The sequence below is a fragment of the Ahaetulla prasina genome, chromosome 2 (genome assembly GCF_028640845.1).
Source record: "Ahaetulla prasina isolate Xishuangbanna chromosome 2, ASM2864084v1, whole genome shotgun sequence".
NCBI lineage: Eukaryota > Metazoa > Chordata > Lepidosauria > Squamata > Colubridae > Ahaetulla > Ahaetulla prasina.
This window is the reverse complement of record NC_080540.1, coordinates 138,850,232-138,870,833: the sequence shown is the minus strand read 5'-3', so window position 1 is coordinate 138,870,833 and position 20,602 is coordinate 138,850,232.

Below are 20,602 nucleotides of genomic sequence, written 5' to 3'. Positions count from 1 at the left end.
GAATCATAGGGCTGTAAGAGATCTCGGTCTTGTATCTAATCCAATCCCTTGCCCCTTATACCATCCCAATCAAACGATTGTCCGCTTGGTTTTTGAAAACCTCCAGGGATGGAACATTCACAACTCTGGAAGGCTAACTATTCCATTGATTAATTGTTCTATCAGAAAAGTTCTCCTTACTTCAGTTTTTCTCTGTTTGCTGAAATATGAGATATTCTCAGTGGTGCAATCTAAATTTCTTTCCTTTGGTTCTTTGGGCGTAGCTTGGTAGGGCTGGTTTGGTGGGGGTGGCTTGCTGGGGCCATGTGACTGGGTGGGCGTGGCTATGTAACCATGTGACAGGGGATCAAAAGATAGAAACTCACCAATAATGTCCTGCTGGAGCAGGGTTGGACTAGATGACCTCCAGGTCCCTTCCAGCCCTGGATTATCCTCTGAAGCTGCATCTAGTGCCAGTTTGTAGTCCTACCTTCCTCTCCTTTTTCCTTCCTTCCTTCCTTCCTTCCTTCCTTCCTTCCTTCCTTCCTTCCTTCCTTCCTTCCTTCCTTCCTTCCTTCCTCTCTCTCTTTCTTTCAAAAATGGACCCCCCCCACTCTCGCATTTTTTGTCTACATCCCCGTTTTTGGCCTAGCAGGCTTCAGGGAAATCTGCTAGGGAGCAAAAATGGAAAAAACCCCAGCCCCTGTAAAAAAAAAAGGTTCCAATGAGCACGCACCACAGCTGTAATCGTCGGAGCCTTTTTTTTTCTTTTTTAAAGCATTTTCTTACTACCGGCTCAAGTGAATAGGTTGTAAAAAAATGCTTTTAAAAAGTAAAAAAAAAATGCTCCGACGATCACAGCTGAGGTGCGCGATCATCAGAATCTCTTTTTTTACCTTTTAAATGCATTTTTTATTACCGGCTCGGGCAAATAGCTGTGATCATCGGAGCCTTTTTTTTACTTTTTTAAAGCATTGTTTTACTATCTATTTGCCCGAGCCGGTAGTAAACCAATGCCTAAAAAATAGAAAAAAAAGTTTTGACAATCAACTGAGCAATGCATCATCGTGGGAACATTTTTTTTACTTTTTAAAGCATTTTTAATTACTGGTTCCAAAGAATGGTAGTAAAAAAATGCTTTAAAAAGTAAAAATGTCTGACGATCACAGCTGAGGTGCGCGATCATCAGAATCTCTTTTTTTACCTTTTAAATGCATTTTTTATTACCGGCTCGGGCAAATAGCTGTGATCATCGGAGCCTTTTTTTTACTTTTTTAAAGCATTGTTTTACTATCTATTTGCCCGAGCCGGTAGTAAACCAATGCCTAAAAAATAGAAAAAAAAGTTTTGACAATCAACTGAGCAATGCATCATCGTGGGAACATTTTTTTTACTTTTTAAAGCATTTTTAATTACTGGTTCCAAAGAATGGTAGTAAAAAAATGCTTTAAAAGTTTTTTTAAAAAGTTCCAATAATCACGGGTTGCTCACCTGATTGTCGGAACTTTTTTTAAACATTTTTTACTACCGGTTCAGTGAACCAGTAGCTTCAATCCGCACAAACCAGACCGAACCAGTAGCATTTCACCCCTGGACATCCTGCTCTTTGACATTTGTTTGTTCCAAATGAGGTGAGTGTTACCATATAATAGTCTTCAGCAAGCAGCCTAATTTTCCAGTGACGTCACATAGCACTCTAGATAAATCTGACATACTAATGAACTAAACAGTGATATGAGGGTATTTCCACAGTATCGCAACTGGGCAGTATCACAGTAGGGGAAAAGAGAGTGGACTGCATTGCATATGATTATAGTATAGTGATGGCGAACCTATGGCACGCATGCCGGAAGTGGCATGCAGAGCCCTCTCTCTGGGCACACTAACTGTTGCCCGTTACTGTTCCGGGTTCCGGCATGAACATGCATGCCGGCCAGCTGGTCTTTGCGCATGCATGTGCATGCTGGAAACCGGAAGCTCAGCTTCAGCTCGTCCAGTTTTTGGTGCTCCTACACATGCCTCTACCCTGTCTACCCTAGACGAGTTCAAATCACCAGGACCAGATGGATTACACCCCAAGGTTCTGAAGGAACTGGCAGACGTGATTTCAGAACCACTGAACTATATCTTTCAAAGATCCTGGAGCACAAGGGAGCTGCCAGAGGACTGGAAAAGAGATGATGTAGTTCCCATCTTCAAAAAAGGAAAAAAAACAGATCCAGGAAACTACAGACCTATCAGCCTGACCTCAATACCGGGGAAGATTCTGGAAAAGATAATCAAGCAACGAATCACCGAACACTTAGAAGCAAACAAAGTAATAACCAAAAGCCAACATGGGTTTGTCAAAAACAGATCATGCCAGACTAATCTTATCGCATTCTTTGACAAAATGACAAAATTAGTAGACCAGAGGAATGCTGTCGATATAATTTACTTGGACTTCAGTAAAGCATTTGATAAAGTAGACCATAACCTACTACTAGATAAAGTAGAAAAATGTAGGTTAGACAGCACCACCACCAGATGGATTCGTAACTGGCTGACCAACCGCACTCAACGTGTAGTCCTCAACGGAACTACATCCACATGGAGGGAAGTATGCAGTGGAGTACCCCAAGGCTCTGTTTTAGGCCCAGTACTCTTCAACATCTTCATCAATGATTTGGACGAGGGATAGATGGGGAACTCATCAAATTTGCAGATGACACCAAGCTGGCAGGAATAGCCAACACTCCAGAAGATAGGCTCAAGTTACAGAAAGATCTTGACAGACTTGAACATTGGGCGCTATCTAACAAAATGAAATTCAACAGTGAAAAAAGTAAGGTTCTACATTTAGCCCAAAAAACCCAAAATGCACCAGTACCATATATGTGGTACCTTGCTCAATAGTAGTACCTGTGAGAGGGATCTTGGAGTCCTAGTGGATAACCATTTAGATATGAGCCAGCAGTGTGCAGCAGCTGCTAAAAAAGCCAACACAGTTCTGGGCTGCATAAACAGAGGGATAGAATCAAGATCACGTGAAGTGTTAGTACCACTTTATAATGCTTTGGTAAGGCCACACTTGGAATATTGCATCCAGTTTTGGTCGCCACGATGTAAAAAAGATGTTGAGACTCTAGAAAGAGTGCAGAGAAGAGCAACAAAGATGATTAGGGGACTGGAGGCTAAAACATATGAAGAACGGTTGCAGGAACTGGGTATGTCTAGTTTAATAAAAAGAAGGACTAGGGGAGACATGATAGCTGTGTTCCAATACTTACGGGACCGCCTGCTATTACCTCATGCCTCCCACCGACCCGTACGCTCACACAGAGAGGGACTTCTCAGGGTGCCGTCCGCCAAACAATGTCGGCTGGCAGCCCCCAGGGGAAGATCCTTCTCTGTGGGGGCTCCTACTCTCTGGAATGAACTTCCCCCCGGTTTACGCCAAATATCTGACCTTCGGACCTTTCGCCGCGAACTGAAAACATATTTGTTTGTTCGCGCGGGGCTTTCTTAAATTGGGGAGATTCTAAATTTAATTTTTTTCCAAATTTCTCTATATCCCTTAACTCTAAATCTCTCCAATAATTATCTTCACCTTTAAGTATTTTTACCACTATCCGGATACCATACGCACAGTAATAATTAAATAATTTGGGGATTCCTAATCCGCCTTCCTTTTGATTTTGATACCACATTTTCTTCACTAATCTGGGTCTTTTGCTACCATTGCAAAATTTATCCAGTTTTTTCTGATATCCTTCAATATCTTTCTCTGTCAGATTTAGTGGTAGCATCTCGAATAAAAAGTTGAACTTGGGCAGCAGCATCATCTTACACATTGCAATTCTACCAAACCAAGACAACTTTAAAATTTTATATTTATCTATCTTCTTCTCAATTTCGTTAATCACCACATCATAATTAAGTTTTTTCAATTCTTTAACCTTAAGTGAAAGCACTATACCCAAATATTTCAATGTGTTTTAATCCTTATCCCAAATTGCTCTTGCATATTCTCAGACTCATTACCATTACTATCCATCAATAATTCTGACTTTGACCAATTTACTTTCAATCCTGTCATTTCTTCAAATTCTATCAAATGCTTATATATCTTTTCAAATCTTTCTACATTTTCAAAATAATTAAAGTATCATCCGCATACAAATTTATCTTATACCCCTTATATCCTTCTAGTTCTTCATCTTTTTCTATCATTTTTGTCAATATTTCCATAGCCAATAAAAATAATGTTGGGGACAGGGGACATCCTTGTCTCGTACCAGCTTCTAATTTTATCTCTTCAGTTAATATTCCATTCACCTTCACTCTTGCACTGCTCTTTTGGTACAATTTTGAAATAACATGTATAAACTTATTACCAAAGCCTAAAGCCTCCACAATTACTTTAATTGTTTCCCATTGTACAGAATCAAAAGCTTTAAAAATATCCAATGATACTATACCAATTTTATCACCATTATATTCAGCTACATCTATAATATTTAATACTCTTCTAACAATATCACTCATGTATCTACCCTTCACAAAGCCTACTTGATTATAACTTATATATCTATCTATAAATCTATTTAATCTATTACTTATAATAGCAGTAAATATCTTTGCATCCTGATTAATTAAAGAAATGGGCCGATAGGACTCAATCCTTTCTAAATCTTTATCTGGTTTAGGAATTAGGGATATCACCGTTCTATTCCATGACGAAGGTACTTCCCCACCATGTAATATTCCATTGAATAATTTTTGCAGTCTTGGTATTATTAATTCTTTAAATTCTTTATAAAACTCAACAGGTAATCCATCCTCACCTGGAGCTTTCCCTAATTTTAATTTTTGTATTATTCCATTAATCTCATCTTGTGTTATATCTTCTTCCATCAATTCCTTATATGTTTGATCAATTTTCACCACATACTTTTCTAAATAACTCTGCAATTTTCCCCGATTAATTGATTTCTTTGAATATAGATTCTGAAAAAAGTTTCTAACCACTTCACATTTCTCTAATTTTTTATAACATCTTATACCTCTATCATCTATCAAAACTCCAATTTCTCTCTTCTCTCTTTTATCTTTCGCCATCTTTGCCAATAATTTAGAATTTCTATTACTAAATTCAAAAAAATTCCTATTTAAAATCTCAAATTTCTTTTACTAACTCTGTATCTTCTTCTATCATTTTATTTCTTAACATATTAAGCTCCTGAAGAATTTTTTTTCTTTAGTAAGCAAAATTGATTTTCCAATTCTTTAATCTTATTTTATCTCTTTCCATTTTAATTTTATAATTTTTATATTTCCTACTTGATAATTTAATACTCTCCCCTCTAAACACCGCTTTCATCGCATCCCAAACAATTTCAAATTTAACCTCCCCATTATCATTTAATCTCCAACTTTCCTCCAATTTTTTAAGTATCCATTTTTTATCCTTTTCATTTTTATACAATTTCTCGTCATATCTCCAATAGCTTCTTTTTTTCTCAAAATTAAAATCTAAGTCCACCATAACTTCTGCATGATCAGAATCTTTAAAAATTCCCACATCTACCTTATCCACATTATTCAACAAATCTTTAGAAAGAAAAATATAATCAATTCTAGAATATGTATTATATATCTTAGAAAAAAAGTGTATACTCTCTCAATTCCTTGGATCAAGGTGGTTTTTAGATAAAGCAAATTTAAAATGTGTAAGTAGAAGTTATTGGTTAAAGGGATTAAGTAAAATGTGGAACAAATTTGTTAAAATTTTAATTCCGGATATAATCTTTTTGGGGGAGACAACTGGAATTTGGCCGATTAAAAATAATATAAAACGTAATGAAGTGATTAAAGAGGAAAATATAGAAATTATTAAAGATTGGATAAAAGTTATGGGAAATGAAAGGAGGAATAAAGAAATTATTGAAAAATTAGGGTTAAGTTGGTTTGAAAAAATACAGATAGAAAAATGGACAAAAAAACTAAAGGAAAATTATTCGATAAATAGATGAAACTGAATTTGAATATTTAGTATCTCGGATTATGAAAGATGAAATTGGGCTAAAGGGACTCGTTAGTAGGGTTTATAAGATTATAAATTCTGATGAAAAATTACAAAGAGTGATGAGGACAAATTGGGAAAAAGATCTTAATATTGAAATACCAGAATCAGATTGGAATGTGAATTGGAAGAGTAGAATTATGAGAACTTTATCTATAAGGATTAAAGAGCACAATTATAAAGTTGTTTGGAAATGGTATTTGACTCCAGTAAGATTGTCACAAATGGATAAAAAACTAGTAAAAATGTTGAGATGTGAGTTGGAATTGGGGACTTATGAACATATGTGGTATAATTGTGATAAGGTTAAAAGTTTTGGCAACAATTGAGAAAATGATATTTGAAATGATGGGGAAAGTAATAACATTGAGAGTGGAAACTATATTATTGTTGGTAATTAAGGAAATAGAATTAACAAAATATGAAAAAGAATTGATTAGAATTATGATTATAATAGGTAGAATTATAATAGCTAGATATTGGAAACTGGATGTGATTTTTAGAATAGAAGAGTGGAATTCTGAAATGTGGAAATTAGCTTTAAATGATAAAATGACATGTGATATTAAAATTAGAAGTGGTGTGTATAAAGAAGATATTTTCTGGAAGACTTGGAAACCATTTGTGGACTTTGCGCTTGGAACATTGGACGCTTCAGTACCTGTACCTCGAGAACGTGGATTTTGGCAATCATGAGGATATATCCGAAGACCCAAATCTTCCTTTTATGTATAGCACAAGGGTGTAATAATGTATTTTCTTTTTGTTTGTTTGTTGCAAAAAAAAAAAATAAAAAAAAAAAAATAAATTTAATTTTTTTAGTTTTAAATTGGGGTTTTTTAGATTATATATTTTAATTTATCGGCCTAACTGTATAATAAGTTTTTTAATCTATTTTTAATTGTATATTGTTTATTTTTATCTTGGCTGTACACCGCCCTGAGTCCTTCGGGAGAAGGGCGGTCTAGAAATCTAATAAAATAAATAAATAAATAAATAATATCTCAGGGGTTGCCACAAAGAAGAGGGAGTCGGGCTGTTCTCCAAAGCACCTGAGGGTAGAACAAGAAGCAATGGGTGGAAACTGATCAAGGAAAGAAGCAACTTAGAACTAAGGAGAAATTTCCTGACAGTTAGAACAATTAATAAGTGGAACAACTTGCCTGCAGAAGTTGTGAATGCTCCAACACTAGAAATTTTTAGGAAAATGTTGGATAACCATCTGACTGAGATGGTGTAGGGTTTCCTGCCTGGGCAAGGGGTTGGACTAGAAGGCCTCCAAGGTCCCTTCCAACTCTGTTGTTATGTTATGTTATGTTATGTTATGCGCGCCATGAAACTGTTCTTCCAGTTTCCGGTGCTCCCCGCATGTACAGGTGTGCTCCTGTTTCAGTATTCAGTGCCAAAAAGTTTCACCAACACTGTTATAGTATCTCCCCTGCAAGATATATAAGTATATAGGCTTACTACCATATGCTTAAATATACTTACTAGCAAGCAAGAAAAATCTGGCTTGCGCTCTGAAAGTTGCAATTCAGCATCCCAGCAGAGATTTAGAGTGTCCTGCACTATTTTAAATTCATAGTTATTGTCCCGGTGTAGCCAATAAAGACTAGTGACTAATCTAGTGACTGAATCAGTAGTGGGTTTCACTTACATTCGCTACTGTTTCAGAACTGTGAGCATGCGTGTGCGCGCTTCGTTCACACGTGGCCCTTATGCACATACACAGCATCCGTGATGATGTCCAGGCAGGTGGGCAGAGTTTATCCAAACTGGGGCGAACCGGTAGAAACCCACCACTGGACTGAATGCTTGGCTAATAACTTAGAACCATTTATTTGTTTATCTTTCCACATTATGGGGAGTTCAGAATCTATCAAAATTAGAGCAAAAGAAGAGATAAAAGAATAAAAATTCTTTGCATGGATGATGCTTAAGGCTTTTTCTGGAAAGTATCCTAACTTTTCACTCTCCATCTATTCTCTTTTCAAGAAAACAAGAGGTTCCAGTTTGGTGATCAACAGTGTGGGGAAGATCCAGCTATTATATCTGCTCATGCAGAAATGTTATGTGAAAGGAATATGAATCAGCCATAAATGAACTGACCTGGTATCAGCATTGAATGGGGAGAGAAGAACCCATATTCAAATTGCCAGCTGACCAAGGAAGTCATTGAGATATGAACTGGATAGATAGATTATAGATAAATGATAGATGATAGATAGATGATAGATAGATGATAGATAGATAGACAGACAGACAGACTTGGGTTCCTTGCTGGACCACCTACTAATTCTGTCCATCTCATGCAATCCAACAGGTTGGATATGTTCCAAGTCCTTTCTACAAAACAGAGTTGTTTAGGGGACCCAGCAACTGTGTTTTCTCTGTTGTGGTGCCTGCCCTTTGGAGCTACATACCTCTGCCCCAAGATTCAAATAATCCTGGCTCTGTTGGCCTTGCAGAAGGTCTTTCCACCAGGCGTTGCACAAGGGTGCTGGATGAACCTGTCTGATCCAGCAGGAAATTGACTGATTGTGAGTTGGCCTCAGCTTCTTTTCCTTCTGTTGTTTGCATCTTCTTGCTTTATAGTTTGGTTTTAATCCAACACTAGTTAGCCAGAGCTGCAATTTGCAAGTAGAGCGTCTATAAAAATCTATTTCATGCATGCATACATACATACCATGTTTTTTGTTATGAGGATATTATAAGGAAAGACCCCCATATGGACTATATTAAGCTTCTCAAGAAAAGATAGCATAAAAATTTGTGTCTAGGACAACTCATCACAACCAATTTGACACCAGACATTATAATTTGCCAAGTCAATACTGTAGTAATGATTTCATTCAGGTACTTTTATTATTTTTCATCAAAATTATTGTAACTCTTGTATTTCTGGATTGATTCTATTTTATTATTACTGGCCACTGTTAAGTCAAAATTAATTTAATTTTTGCATTTGTTGAATTGTCCAATAGCGAGTTGGCCACAGTTAGTTGGTCATGGTGAGTTGTCCCATTCTATAAAAATCTCTTGAACCATTTCGGTTCTTTTGTATCAGAACTATTTCTGTTATGACATTTTTACCAAAAGCACCATCTGTATAAGGAAAGTCGTTCCATCTCTCTCTCTCTCTCTCTCTCTCTCTCTCTCATTATGTCGGTTTTTCTAGTTGTAATTTGTCATACATTCTTTCATGTTTACATGCATACAGATTGCTGTTTGGACTTTGTTCAGAGGGGGAATTCATAAATCTATCCTATCCTTGTTTTTATCATGTGTATTCTATATGCGTATGTTCAATTAATAGTAACATATTATAGATGGCTTTTCCTCCAGTGACAACCAGTAAAGTGCAATTTAATCAATAAATTAAGCTTTATCTTTGGTCACGTTGGTGGATGACCTCTGGAGGGCCAGGGACAGGGGTTGCTCCTCTGCCTTGGTCCTATTAGATCTCTCAGCGGCTTTTGATACCATCGACCATGGTATCCTGCTGCGCCGGTTGGAGGGAGTGGGAGTGGGAGGCACCGTTTATCGGTGGTTCTCCTCCTATCTCTCCAACCGGTCGCAGACGGTGTTGACAGGGGGGCAGAGGTCGTCCGCGAGGCGCCTAACTTGTGGGGTGCCTCAGGGGTCGATTCTCTCGCCTACCCTGTTCAATATCTATATGAAGCCGCTGGGCGAGGTCATCAGTGGTTTCGGGGTGAGTTATCATCTGTACGCTGATGACACTCAGCTGTACTTTTCCACCCCGGACCACCCCAACGAAGCGGTCGAAGTGCTGTCCCGGTGCCTGGAAGCTGTACGGGTCTGGATGGGGAGAAACAGACTCAAGCTCAATCCCTCCAAGACGGAGTGGCTGTGGATGCCGGCACCCCGATACAGTCAGCTGCATCCGCAGCTGACTGTTGGGGGCGAGTTAGTGGCCCCAAAGGAGGTGGTTCGCAACTTGGGCGTCCTCCTGGATGGACGGCTGTCCTTTGATGAACATCTGGCGGCCGTCTCCAGGAAGGCCTTCTACCAAGTTCGCTTGGTTCGCCAGTTGCATCCCTTCCTTGACCGGGATGCCTTATGCACAGTCACCCACGCTCTGGTTACGTCTCGGTTGGATTACTGCAATGCTCTCTACATGGGGCTGCCCTTGAAGTGCACCCGGAGGCTGCAGTTAGTCCAGTTGTGGCTGCGCGAGTAGTAACGGGAGCCGCTTGTGGCTCCCACGTAACATCACTGCTCCGTAGTCTGCACTGGCTTCCTGTGGTCTTTCGGGTGCGCTTCAAGATTTTGGTTACCACCTTTAAAGCGCTCCATGGCTTAGGACCCGGGTACTTACGAGACCGCCTGCTGTTACCCTATGCCTCCCACCGACCCGTACGCTCTCACAGAGAGGGTCTCCTCAGGGTGCCGTCCGCCAAACAGTGTCGGCTGGCGACCCCCAGGAGTAGGGCCTTCTCTGTGGGAGCATCAACGCTCTGGAATGAACTTCCCCCTGGCCTATGTCAAGTACCTGATCTTCGGACCTTCCGTCGTGAGCTAAAAACACACTTATTTATTCAAGCGGGACTGGCATAATAGTTTTGATTTTAAATTGGGGTTTTATTAATATTTTTAAAATTTAAAATTTAAATTTAAATTTTTAAATTATCAGCCTTTGTAATTTGCTATGTTTTTAATTGTTGGTTTTAATTGTATATATCTTGTTTCTTATCTTTGGCTGTACACCGCCCTGAGTCCCTTGGGAGAAGGGCGGTATAAAAATTTGATAAATAAAATAAATAAAATAAATCTGAAAAGAAATTCTTTTTTTTTTAATTCAAAAAGTTTTACAGAAAATTTTCCCCCTCTTTCCCCCCACCTCCCCTCCCCCTTCCCTTCACAACCCCCCTCCCCCCCCCAACTTCCCGGAACGGAATGAAAAGACATTCTTAAAAAGATACCCTGCCTACTATATAACGGTTGGGTAATTTAAACAGTTGCAGTGGGAAAATTGATTTTTTTTTAAATCAAAAATAATGTGGGGGGGGTATGTTGGAGCCCTTAAATATATCACTGTTTCTTCTTGCAGTGTTCAGAACTCAATGGATTTTTATCATTAGTTTTTTTTTATTTTATTTCATTATCTGAATTCCCAAAGTGGCCTAACAGTGCCAAAGAGCGAAATGTCTGTGGAGCCATGTAAATGTGAGCTTCAAATGTTTCAAATGATTCTGCTTGTCCTGAGTTATGAAAATAGCTTGACTGACACAGTGGGAAAGGAGAAGATAGCAGGATGGCCCAAATCTGGGCAACGAGATGGGAATCAAACTATCGGGCCAGACATGAAAAGCTTGCACAGGAGGGGGGCAGAGAAGAGTTTACACTTCAGTTGCTTGCTTAATTCAAGCCAGATGTCTGGATAAATCCAGACAGCTACTCAATAAATAGGAACAAGCTAATATTTCCCCAGCTGTGACCAAATTGGATGTATCTCAGATGAAAGTCATTGTGTTTGCCAGAGCATGACCCCGGGATAGATGAAAACGAGTCTGTGCTGAGACAGAGGAAGAGGAGGCCGCCTCCGTGCGACTTTCGCTGGCAAAAATCCACATCCACAGCAGGGCGACTTCTCTTGGCCCAGCAAATGGAGTCCCGTCCTTAGAACCAATCACTCCTATTTAGCAGCCTTGCCTGTATAATTGGAGCCTACCCAGCTCCTTATCATTCTGTCAAGGGGTATTAATATGGTTCTAGCCATATAAGTAGCCCATTATTCTTGCAATATCCCCTCTTATTTCACTTGGGAAAAGACTCAACGCTACCCCTAGAGATGATAATAATAATAATAATAGTAATAATAATAGTAATAATAATAATAATAACAACAACAACAACAACAACAACAATAACGTAGTGTTCGACTAGTGATCTGTGATACGAAATCCAGCATAATTATCTCGTTTGCTGTGTATACTGTCATTTTGTGTAAATAAAATAATAATAGTAACAGAGTTGGAAGGGACCTTGGAGGCCTTCTAGTCCAACCCCCTGCCCAGGCAGGAGACCCTACACCAGTGGTTCTCAACCTTTATAGTGCTGCGACCCCTTTAATACAATTCCCCACGATGTGGAGACCCCAACCGTAAAATTATTTTTGTTTTGAATTTATCGCGCCTGAAGCCGTATTGGCTAGCGATCTGAGCTGCTTGCGATTGCCTTGAGGACGGAGGCATTAAAGCGGAGACTCCTCCCCTATTAAGTTTATCGCGCCTGAAGCCAGATTAGGCTAGTGATTGGGAGTGATTGCAGCTGGCTTGAGAGGGAGACATCAGAGCAAAGATTTCTCTCTTTTTTAATTCATCGCGCCTGAAGCCGAATTTTGCTAGCTATTTGAAGAGCCTGCAGCTGGCTTGTGGAGTCAACAATTGGAGTGCAATTCTTCAACTCGCAAGTATACTTCCCATATTTCCGATGGTCTTAGGCGACCCCTGGCAAATCATCATTCGACCCCCAACGGGGTCCCGACTCACAGGTTGAGAACCACTGCCCTACACCATTTCAGACAAATGGTTATCCAACATTTTCTTAAATTTTTCCAGTGTTGGAGCAGATGTTCCTACATTGTATATAGGCTCTATGTGTCTAGTTTTCCATTCTGAATGACCAAAGAATTGTCATAAGTATAAAGGGTCATGGATAGTTTCTTGATGAAAGAATGTACGATCTGTTAAGGGAGGGAAACAATAAGTGTCCTGGGAAAATGGAAAACGCGAGAAAGAAATCCAAATTACTCCACCTTGATTCTCTTCAGTATAAGAAGGGGCAGAGAGAAGCTTTCAAGGTTGATGTCTGAAGGCGGCAAGATCAGGAAACAGATGCCACAAGAATGACAGGACACTACTTTATTATTTAGGGTATGATAACAGAGCCTTGAAAGCTTACTAAAGACACTATTTTATGTGCAAACATCTTTCCAAGCAGGAGAGAATTCAACCAATAGGTATGTTGATCAAGTTAGAATATCCAACCCCTTATAAATATATATTTTAATATACATTACATAACAGAAATTAAATGAATGGATTGATCTACTTATTAGTTTCTAATATTGGACACTTGGAATAGCTATAGAACATAAAATGATAATTACTCTTCAGTGATTTTCAGCAAATACAGTAGAGCAAATGCTACATGGACTTTGGATCATCTGTTAATCAAATTCAGAAAGAGAGATACACAAATACACGTATTTATAATAATATGTAAATATCTTTAAACTCAGCAGTTAATTGGGCTCCACAGTTAATTAATTTCATTTGTACTAGAATCAATGTCTACATTTGATTAGTTAGTAATACATTTTATTATTATTATTTTAAATTCTATTAATCCCAGTCACTCAGCCAATAAAACACCTAGGTCTGGAAACCACATTTTTAGTGGTTCACATTCATATAATTAAATATCTAAATTTCTCAAGTGACGTATTCTTAAATCAGAGAACTAATAAATTGAATCAGTTATCTCCTTACCAATGGTGGGTTTCTACCGGTTCACTCTAGTTTGGGCGAACCGGCAGCGGCGACAGCAGGAGGCTCCGGCAACCTGCCTGGATGTCATCACAGACGCAGAAGCACTCCACGCAAGCGCTCACAGTTCCAAACTAGTAGCAAAGGTTAAGTGGAACCCACTACTGCTCCTTACCCATTGATAATCTCAGGGGCAATTTAAATATTTTCAGTTTCCCAAAGCAAAGTTTTCTACTTTGCAGGACGAGACAAACAGATAACAAAAGATGACATCTGAAGTGCCTGTCTAGTTTATAAAATTCATTTGAGTTAATTTGATTATTCGGATTAACTTTAATGTTAAATCCTTTAACATTCTTCCACTGTAGTCTTTTTTGCATAGAGATGGCAGGTTGGATGGTAGACAGATAGAATTGGTATCTCTATCAACAGTAATTTTACCTTTGAGCTGCCAGACAATAGATTTCATACCATTTGACTCTGGACAAAGAGCATCTCCTAGTGGCCAAATGAATGGATTGAATATCTAGGCGAGTGATGGCGAACCTTTTAGACACCAAGTGCCCAAATTGTGTGTGCGCACATGCCCAAACTGGGAGGTGCACATGCATGTGCAGACATGACAGCAGAGACCCGAAGACCAGCTGGCCTAAAAGAGCTGGGGCATCCCAACACCAGCAGCACAGTAAGAGGTAAGATCTCTTTTTTTTTTTCGTGAGCTTCTGTTTTGTTATTTGCAGGGAAACAGAAGCTCACAAAAGAAACGTCATGGAGATCTGACCTGGAGCAACGGCACGCATGCCAGCGGAGAAGGATCTGCGTGCCACCTCTGGCACGCATGCCATAGGCTCACCATCACGGATCTAGGCTTTCTAGGCACCTTACCATCCAGAGCCAATACTTCAAATAGCAAATATTTTTGGAGACAGAAGGCAAAGGAGGACTCAGTCAAAGCTTGAGAGACATCCTTACCGAGCCTGGATAAGTGAAAAGGTACATTAAGATCTGTTCCTTATCTCTATCAGAGTAATTGTTGCTTTTGCTGTCATCTGATCAGACTCTTTTTTTTCTTCTCGGTATTAAGGATTTAGTAACTAACCCAAGAAGAGATACTTAGGACAGCAATTGTCATGGTTCGTACTGAGAGAGGAGTGATGAAGGGGCCTTTCTTATGCTGGCTCAGCCTGGGCTGCTTTTTCAAAAGGCAATTGGATTTTTCTGTTTTTTCTTTGAAGACATTTCGTTTCTCATCCGAGAAGCTTCTTCAGCTCTGGACTGATAATGTTTGCAGGAAACCTTACTGGCTACATTAGGCTACCTGCTGGGAAGACATTAAGTACGCTGAGCCATTGAGTTGCCTGTGACTAACCTCCACTCCATATTACTACATTTATAGGGTATGGCTAAAAATAAAACTCCAGTAGCACCTTTTCCAGCTAACAATTTTATTAAAGAGTATACATGTATTCCTCGACATACAGTAATTTGTTCAGTGATTGTTCAAAGTTATAACAGCACTGAAAAAAGTGACTTATGACATTTTTCACACATATGACTATTGCAGTGTCCCCATGGGCCATGTGATTCAGACGCTTGGCAACTTACAGCGGCGGTGTCTTAAAATCATGAGATCCCCTTTTGCGACCTTCTGTCAAGCAAAGTCAATGGGGAAGCCAACGTAGTAACAACCATGTTGCTAATTTAACCATTGCAGTGATTCACTTAACAATTGTGGAAAGAAGGGTCGTAAAATGTGGCAAAACTCACGTGACAAAAGTCTCACTTAGCAATAGAAATGTTGGGCTCAATTGTGGTCACAAGTCGAGGAATACCTGTAATCTTTCATTCAATGCAGATGAATCTGATGAAATGAGCTGCAACTCACAAAAGCACATACCTTTTAATAAAGTTACCGTAGTTGGAAAAGATGCTATTGTTACTTGGTTTTTCCTGATTTTTTTAGCCTCTGTAGACTAAGTTAGCTTTTCTTCTACACTCTTGCTTATGAAATCAAAGATATGGCTAAAAAGACATGTAGAACCCAAGGTAGTTTGCATCTCATGATCAAAGTTATTCCTACATGTCTTGTCACAACCCAATATTGATTGTGGTCTGCTGAGTTGCTGACCCTGTTTTATAGATATATTCAGGTATATTTTTTTAAAAATGCACAACTAGAATATAATCCTTAGGGGGAAGGAAGGAAGGAAGGAAGGAAGGAAGGAAGGAAGGAAGGAAGGAAGGAAGGAAGGAAGGAAGGAAGGAAGGAAGGAAGGAAGGAAGGAAGGAAGGAAGGAAGATCCAAGTTTAGAGAAGAACTATTTCAAGCTGAAAATATGAAGTGCAGCTGGGGAAAAAGAGATCAAAGATCAAAAACAAAGTAGTTACTTGGCCCTTTCAGGTATCAAGTATAGCTCCATTTGTCACCTCACACCTATCTCTACCTGCCACTAAGTGAGTGTGCCATAACCAGGCAAATATGGATTCTTATATTACTAGTGGCAACGGTGCTCAATGCTGCCTGCCATTTGTAGGTTAATCGCTTGGCAGTCCATCTGCTGATCGGCTCATTTAGCCACTGGTGCGAAAAACAACAGCTTGATGAGAAAAGGCACACAGCCTATAAGAGGAAAAACAAAGCGATGGAGAGAGAGAAACCACAGAACAAAAATCAGCTTTGGACAGGTAGATAAAGAGGAAACATAGGAGCCCCCTCTTACTGAGGTTGAAAAGAGGAAAGAAACTCGGGGACATACCTTGGGATAGGCAAGCAATGGCCAGGCTCATATTTTTTTACACAATGTCACCCATGTACCTCACCCCCTCTTTAATTAATGGTATAATGGAAACCTGGTGAATAACTGAAATATGCAGATTTCTCTTAGGTGAATAGCAAAGGAAGATGTCTCAAAGTTTTCTCCTGCCTTGGTATAGTAATCAGTGATGGGATTCAGAATTTTTTACTACCAGTTCTGTGGGTGTGGCTTGGTGGGCGTGGCATGGCGTGGCTTGGTGGGCATGGCAGGGGAAGGATACTGTAAAATCTCCATTCCCTCCCCAATCCAGGGGAAGGTTACTGCAAAATCCCCCTTTCCTTCCGATCAGCTGTGACTCAGGAGGCAGAGAATAGATGGAGGCAGGGCCAGTCAGAGGTGGTATTTACCTGTTCTCCGAACTACTCAAAATTTCCGCTACTGGTTCTCCAGAACTGGTCAGAACCTTCTGAATACCACCTCTGGTGTGGTTGGGTGTTCTGGTTGTATGACACATATACTAGGTCCCTTTCATGTTGTTCTCTGCATAGCTGATAAGAAGAAAAAGTCCAGCAGCCAAGGGATGCTTGAAATGGCCAGGTGAGCACATGTTAAATGCAGCCATCTGTAAAATAGAGGAATTAGCCGATAATAACAACAGCATTAACCGATAATATCACATGATGACTAAAGAATTGACTCTGACTACAGCGTGGCTCTCTGATCAAGCAAAGAGAAAAAGCAAGTGTAAAATGGCCTTCAGAAGAGAGGCCAGAAGCTGGGTTGTGCTATAAATGTTTCTCATGGGGGATCTCAATCTTGCTACTATCCCTAGGACTAAGGTTGTTCTGACCTGCTCTCTAGATTCCCAGGGCTCCGTTTCTGGATTCTTAGCATACGTGAAGTCTTCCCAGTCTTGCTAGATCTACTAGTAGCAGAACAGATTTTTTTTCTTTTAAGATTCATGTCTCTCTTGGAATACTAGTTCTGACGAGAGGACAATGTTGCTACAACATCTCAGTTTGGTATTTTTGGGTGCAGAGCTTCATTCATCCCCATTCTCTCAAGCATTGGGTCTAAATTATATGCTAACTGCATGCTGCTTTGTTCCAGTTTTATTTTCTCCTTCCATACTTTTTAATGTTGCATATTTAAAACAGAATGCAGATGGAAAGTATATATTTCAACTAATGGATACCGTCTCCCATCTGAAGTCAAGCTGACCATATCAGTAACTGGCCAAAGCAATTTTTCAGAATTTGCATGGAAAGAAATTGAATATTTCTATCTTTTCAAGCTTCACCCGTTACTCCTAAAATATATACTGTAATGTAGTGGTGGGTGCCACTTACCTTTGCTACTGGTTTGGAACTGTGAGCGTGCGCGTGCAGCACTTCTGTGCATGCGCAGAACCTTCTGCACATGCGCAGAGCATCCATGATGACTTCCGGGTGGGTGGGCAGAGCCTCTGCCCCCGCCACTACCAGTTCGCCTGAACTGGGGCTAACCAGTAGAAACCCACCACTGCTGTAATGTCTCTCTTCAGTCAAATAGGAAACCGACAGGAGGAGGATTGCCTGATTTATGTTCCTTATGCACCATTTTTCCAAGAGGCATCATCTAATAAAAATCTTCCTTCTTATCTCAGTGACTTTTAATATAAGTTCTACTAACCAAGCAAGGGCCCATCTGCTCCGACATTCAGCATCCCAATAGATGCATTCAAATAACTATTACAGTATTTAAGGCAGGCCATCTGTAGTTCTGAAGAGAATACGAACAGTAACCACTGAAGGCCATTAGCTTTCTATGAATAGGATAAGAAGATGAATTTTCATAGGAGCCCATTGGCCATTCAGTAAGCATCATTGGCTCAGCAGACTTTCCAACTTATGTTTTCCTAATACTTATCTAACATTCCAGCATCTATGCCATCTGGGTCTTCTCATAAACAAGATTGTAGTATTTGTTTTGAACCATATAAGAATTTGCTACCTGGGAGAAATTTAATAGGGAGATGGGCTGAGATATCACCTACAGTAGATGGAAATTGGCAGAGCATATTTCATCTTGGACCATAAGAAAGGCTGAGTGCCAAAGAATTGAGGCCTTTGAACTCTGGTGCTGGAGAAGACTCCTGCGAGTCCCTTGGACTGCAAGGCGAACAAACAAGTCAGTCCTAGAGGAGATCAACCCTGACTGCTCTTTAGAAGGCCAGATCCTGAAGATGAAACTGAAATACTTTGGCCACCTAATAAGAAGGAAGGACTCCTTGGAGAAGAGCCTAATGCTGGGAAAGATTAAGGGTAAAAGAAGAATGGGCGACAGAGAATGAGGTGGCTGGATGGAGTCACTGAAGCAGTCGGCATGAGTTTAAATGGACTCCAGAGGATGGTAGAGGATAGGAAGGCCTGGAGGAACGTTGTCTATGGGCTCACGATGGGTCAGACACAACTTTGCAACTAACAACAACAACATTTCATCTCAGAAGGGTTGTGAAGCAGCTGATGTTGTGAAGCAGATGGCAGCTTTGATCACATCGTTGCAGCCACGCCACAGTAACCTTTATTTTAAAAAAAATCACCTCTACGGTTGATCTTGAGACAAACCGTCATCAGAACAAGACCGAAACAACCTGTTGCTTCTAGCACTCTCCGCCTCTTTTCACTCCTTCTGTCCAGGGGTGAAATGCTCCTGGTTCGGACCGGATCACCCAATCCGGTAGCGATGGCAGCGGGTGGTTCGGTGAACCAGTAGCAAAAATCCCTGCCCTCCCTCCATTCCCAGCTGAGCCATGCGATCATCAGAGGCTTTTTTTTTTACTTTTAAAAGCATTTTTTCTTCGGCCAAAAAATGCTTTTAAAAGTAAAAAAAAAAAAAGCATCTGATGATTGCGCGGCTCAGCTGGGATCATGAGAGTCTTTTAAAAGCATTTTTTCTACAATTTCTTCAGCCGAAGAAGCCACGTCCGTCCAGTCACATTACACCCCCACCAAGCCACGCCCACAGAACTGGTAGTAACAAATATTACACTTCACCAGTGCTTCTTTTCCAGCTCAATGTCCTCCGATTTGATTATCTCCACCATACTATTGCCATAGGTAAGTTCAAAGGCAGGAAGCCTCACTGTGGAACACCCAGGGGTGAAATCCAGCAGGTTCTGACAGGTTCTAGAAAACCGGCAGCAGAAATTTTGAGTAGTTCGGAGAACCAGCAAATACTACCTCTGGCTGGCATCAGAGTGGGGTGGGAATGTAGATTTTGCAATATCCTTCCCCCAGGAATGGGGAGGGAATGGGGCTTTTGAGATATCCTTCCCCTGCCATGCCCACCAAGCCACACTACACCCACCAAGCCACGCCCACAGAACCGGTAGTAAAAAAAATTGGATTTCAACACTGGAACACTCACTGCTGGGTAACATCTGTAGGCACCAGTTTCTGGACAAGTGGGCATCTCAAGGTCTGAAGAAGCCTTTGGCCTGAGCCTCTGGGCAGAAATCCATAAGGACCTTTATGGTTTGAAATACTATTTCTGCACCCATACAGCAGAAACAAAAGTTACCGACTGGCAGTGCTCTAAGACAGCTTCCTCCCCTCCCTTTCGCCTCCATCTCTGCTCAGCCAGACCAGCCGGCCTCTCCACTCCCTCCTAGGTCTGTCTCAGCCAAGCGCACACCTGCCACTGCTCCTCCTCCTCCTCCTCCTCCCTCCTCCTTTTGCAAGAGGTTGAATCTGGCAGCTTTCTCAGCCTCTTTCCCATTTCTCCCCCTGGGTTCTTTTCTCTTTTTCTCTCTCTCTCTACAACAGCCTTGCAGAGAGGAGGACAAGGAGGAGTTGTTGGAGGACCTTCAGACATCATCTACTGGGGAGAATCAGCAGGGACCACTTGCAGAGCTGGCGAATACAGGACAGCAATTTCTACAGCCAAAGCATCAAGGTAAGTTTACACCAGATTCCACCTGAAAGAAGATGGCAAGTAGTGAACTGGACTGGACTGCCCTAGCCTGATTTAGCAAGAGGAAGGAGAAATTACATTTCCTTGAGCTAGGTCATTACATTGCTTAGTTCTACCAGCCTCAGGAGCCGGATCGGTAGAAAGTTGCTACTTGCTAGGAAAGAGTGAAAGAGGGGATTAGAGTCCATAGAGGGGAATGATGCACCCCAAAACCCTCTAGAAATCCTTCTAGATCTCACTGTCTGTCAATTCAGATAGAGAAATAGAATCATTTTATCTGAAGGAAACTCAGAGGCTGTCTAGCCCAACTCTTCTGTTAATGCAGGGAATCCATTGCA